Here is a 5,247-nt window from a genome sequence, read left to right as displayed (position 1 = left end):
GTTATCTATCTTTAGAAGAAAAAACCTTTTGACCCCACTTTCAGTTTCAAACACTGAACTCTAGGCTATAAGAGGATGCTGCCTTTTTATCTCCAACTCCTCTTGTCATATTTTTCATACTCTGGATCCCACAGAACTAACTTCTTGCCAAGGCCATTGTTGGCACCGAGTTTTAATACACAGCCTCTGTCTATTTTTGGAGGAAGGTGATGAAAAGGGGGCTCAATATGTAGCCCATACCTAACCCCTGACTGAGTGCCTTTAAATTTTCTGTTTTCTTAACCTATGGTCTTTCTTCAGGTATTTTTTTAGCCTTCATTCTCTTTGTCTCTCTACTCTCCACGTTATTTTCCTCTATGTTCAACCATGAAAGCAGACCCCAGAACGCAGCCGCAGCCTGTCTTCTCTTCCAGCACATACATTGGGGGTGCGGGGGGAGAAGCATAACAGTACGTGGCAACACTCTACAGAGCCGGCCTACAACATACTCTCCACAGATATTTTGAACCTTATAACACGAAAGAGGTTATGATAGACAGCAGAAGCACCATCTCTTAAGAGGCACCTAATGGCGAGCCAAGGAGTTAGAATCTTGTCTATAATGTGCTCCAATGCAGCATTTGAATCTAGGAAGCGGTACAGATTAGAGTTAGACGATAAATGATCACACCAAGTGCTGAGTGGAGCCTGGGAGGGACAGGACTGGAGATGAAAGGAGAGCGGGAGGGATACTGACTTATATTCAATCAAGAAAAATTCAAAGCAAAAACAGTGGCTACTAACATGGGGGGCATTTAACAGCTGTTTAGGGGTAGAATATACAGACCTTGGCTGCCAGTGTAATACACGGGTTAACAGCCCGCCAGAAGACACACTAATGCCCTTCCCCCATTAGGCAATCATGGTTCGTCTGTAGCTCTCTCTGGCTCATTTTCAAACCCAGGTAGAATTCCAGAAGCTTGATGCTGTCTAGCAATTCAAGCTTCTGATTCCATCAAGGCATATCATAATGCCTGGGCCTTACTAGGAACTCCTGGCTCTTTGCTCCCCCACTTTATCATCCTCTGTACACTGGCAAGGGGCCTCAAGAAAGCAACAATCAGTGAGAAACTTAGCAGTGCGTTCTCTTTTCCCCTAACTCTGATTTACCCTAATCTAGCCTGTTCTTCTGCTGTGGAAACAAACACTTCAGACACAGAGATTAGGGTTATCTCTCTGCCATGGAATTCCTACATTTGTACCCACTGCCAGATCCCACCTTTAAAAAAATCAGGTTCTACTTAAAGCAATTGTCCATTTAATGGTAATGTTTCTAGCAACTAATATCCCCCTTCTAAGCTGCAGGTACATCCTGCAATTCTACAGTCAAACTCACAGAAGATTAGCCAAGCTCCTTCAGGGTCTATTCTCTAAACACAGCTATTTAGCCAATGCCTTGGGCTTGGCTTGTGACCAGTGTAGGAGAGCACCCTATCCCTTATCAATTTCAGACCTGGTATCCATGTTGCGGGCTGACAAATACTGAGTAGAATAAGGAATCCGGAGCCATCGTATAAAAGGAGCTCATGGAAAGACTTCTTCTTTTAGGGACACTGTATGCAGTCAAGAAGAGCCATGAAGAAACCCCAGGCTCAAGTCCCAAGGAGAAACAGTCTGGGGAAAGGAAGGTGTGGCTGGAGTCACCAGCAGACTGCTGAGGACTAACACACACAGACACACACACACACACACACACACACACACACACACACACACACACACCAAGCAGAGCACAGAGCTGGCTCATGGCTGACTCAAAGTCTCCTCGACATTCGTGTTGGGACTTTGGACAATAGACACTAAAGATTAAGAACAGGACTAGAGCACACAGCTCTGGAAAGCAGTGGGCCCAGAGGGGCATGCTTTGAAGCCATGCTTTGAGAAGCAGTTGAAGCACACACTGGCTTTTGTAGAAATGTCTTATGTCTTCTTCTTCTTCTTCTTCTTCTTCTTCTTCTTCTTCTTCTTCTTCTTCTTCTTCTTCTTCTTCTTCTTCTTCTTCTCCTTCTCCTCCTCCTCCTCCTTCTTTTTCTTCTTCTTTCTCCTCCTTCTTCCCCTCCCCCTTCTCCTTTTTCTTTCATTCTAGACAGCATTTTCTAGACAAAGGGTTCTTACCTTTACCAGATTTTCTCAAAAAGAAAGAGATTGAACAACACAACCCACTGTGGCAGTACCGGAAACACATTTCAAGCATCCAGTGGTCCATGTTGTAGCAGTTACTGCGTTAGGCAGGGTACACACTTGGTGTTTTCATTGCAGAGCGTTCCATGGGTGTTTCCTCTTGAGATTTCCCATGATAGACTCCCGAGCACTTGAATGTCTCTTGGTGCTATGGCCCTTAAGACCCCAGTACCGGACTGCACAGCCCCCATCACAGAAGTGGGTAAAGTGTACTCACACTTACTGTTGAAGTGTGAAGAGCTAAGCTCAAAATAGCAGAACCCACCTGGACACCGCAGCACACATCTGTAATCCCAGCACTTGTGGGGTGAGACAGGAGGCAGAGACAAAAGAATCCCTAGGCGCTTTTATAACAGCTGCCCGGCATACGAGCAGGCAAGCGACCGGAGACCCTGTCTCAAACGAGATAAAAGGCGAGCTTGTCCTCTGACCTTCCACCTGCACACAGCGGGGTGCTGGAGATAGCATGTATATTAACATTAGTAACTGTCATGTCTGTTTGAACTCATCAAGAAGCTGGCTTTGAAACCAAGATTCACACACACTACCTTGAGATCCAAGCACAATTGTCTCAAAGAGTCCTCCAAGGCCTTTCATCTGGGCTTTCCACCACCTAAGACACACATACATACACACACGAATATACACATACACACACATGAACATGGACACAGCAACGAATGCACACACCTCTAACAGAGAGGGAAGAGAACTGAAAAACAGCTCAAGAACATAAACAGTGTGGCCTTTGGGGCTACAGAGATGGCTGTAAGAACACTGGCTGCTCTTTTCCAAAGGACCTGAGTTCAGGTCCCAGACCCACATGATGGCTCAAAACCAGCTGTAACTCCAGTTCCAGGGGATCCAATGCTCTCCCCTGGCCTCTGTGAGCATTGGGCACATATGTGGTGCATGAACAAAGGTGCAGGCAAAACACCACACACACTAAATAAAATAATAAAGTAATTAAATCCATTGTGCCCTTAAAAAACAGTTTAAAGGGCAGGGGTGGTGCACACCTTTAATCCCAGCACTCAGGAGGCAGAGGCAAATGGAGTTGAAGGCCAGCCTGGTCTACAGAGTGAGTTCCAGGACAGAGAAACCCTGTCTCAAAAAACAAAAAGCCAAAACCAAAAAGCCTCTCCCCAGGCCATTCTTGAAGTTGTCAGGTAGTAGGGAGGCATTGGCTACTCAGGTGAGAATACCATGTCTTTATTGAGGGGGGGGGGGTTCACCCACCAGCTCAGCTGGATGATCTTTTACAAGGGGATACAGCTGAACTCCCCCAGATAGTACTTGCTTGGCTTGGAGGACAGTCACTGATGACACAGTGATAAAATAAGATTTTATCCTAAGAATGACACATAAAAGATAACAAAATATAAAAAGTGTTAACCTAAGGCACAGAACATTGGTGGCCAAGAAGGTTTTAAGGATGACATATGTTCATGATTGAAGATTACAAAAAGTTCAGAGTTCAGATATTAATACCTAATGTCTGTTAAACTAATGGGAGTTCTCTTAAGATAATGATTTCCTCATGGTAACAATTACAAAAAAAAAAAAAAAAGTGATAGCAGATATTGAGGGATTGTCCACCCAATGCCTGGCCCAACCTGAGACCCACCTCATGGGAGCGAGCCAACCCCTGACACTAATAATGATACTCTGCTATGCTTGTAAACAGAGCCTAATCTACCTGTCCTCTGAGAGGCGCCACCTAGCAGCCGATCAAACAGATGCTGAGACTCAAAGCCAAACACTAGGCAGAGCTGGGAGAGTCTTGTGGAAACGTGGAAGGATAGCAGGACCTGGAGGGGACAGAAACTTCAACAGAGAAACAGAGTCAACTAAGCCCGAGGGGGCTTACAGAGACTGAAGCACCAACCAAGATTCATGCATGGACTCAACCTAGGCCCCCTACACATATGTAGCTGATGGGCAGCTTAGTCTTCATGTGGGTTCCTTAGTAAGGGGAGTAGGGACTGTCTCTGACATGGACTCTGTTGCCTGTTTTTGATCACGTTCCTCTGATGGGGCTGCCTTGCCTGGCCTCATTGGAGGGAGGGGGATAGGAGAAGAGGGAGGGAGGGTGGGGCCAGGAGGAGAGGAGGGAGGGGCTACAATGGGAATGTAAAGTGAATAAAATTTTAAAACGTGCATATGATCAATCATAATTGCTTGTGTTTTCGCTAACTTTTTAAGGTTTCAATCACTTAGAAAAACTAGCTAGCCTTGGCTACATAGTGATTTAAAGAAAGGACTTATAAAAAATTGCTTGTTTCACAAAAGTTGAAATCACAAGATCGGAAAGGCTGTCTGTCCTTCTGGTGGTTCAGCAACCAAAGCCCAATGAGCTTCACTACCAAAGATAAGAGATCAGAACGAATAGGCATGTTGTCACCCTTGCCCTCTGTGATCAATGGAGGCCCAGGGAATGGTGGGATGCCTCTAGCAAGCCACTTAGACTCTTGATCAGAGGGCCCGTATTCTCCAAAGAGACCGAACTGTAACCAGGATACATCCTACAGGGAGACATGTCAGTGGAGAACCTGTGCTTTCAAAGCAGGCCACAGGTTCAACAGACTCACCCCTTCAGATCACACCACTGGTAGAGAAAAATCAACACGACTCAGGGGGCTCCTCAGATAGTCTTATGAGGAAGCTCTAAGGGAGTCTCAGCTAGCTTTAAAAAAAAAAAAAAGATTAATCTGTGGCTACCTGCCTAGTTTTAATGAAAAAGACATCATCCAAAAAGCATTACCTATGTAGCCAGCTGTAGCAACTTGAGCCTGTAATTTTAGCGCTTGCAAGGCTATGGCAAGAGGGGTCATCACAAACTCCAGGCTAGCCTTGGCTACATAGTGATTTCCAGGCCAGCCTAGGCTACACAAGAAATAAGAATTAGCTGACATGGCTAAATGTTTACGATACAATGTGAAAGATACTGTGAAGTCAACGTCCACCAGGGTGCATGCCCGCCCTCTTGAGTCATCATTGTAAACAGCTATAGAGTCCACGAGACAG

Source organism: Psammomys obesus, unplaced genomic scaffold (genome assembly GCF_907164565.1).
Source record: "Psammomys obesus unplaced genomic scaffold, mPsaObe1.curated_primary_1811, whole genome shotgun sequence".
NCBI lineage: Eukaryota > Metazoa > Chordata > Mammalia > Rodentia > Muridae > Psammomys > Psammomys obesus.
This window is presented reverse-complemented; position numbering follows the sequence as displayed.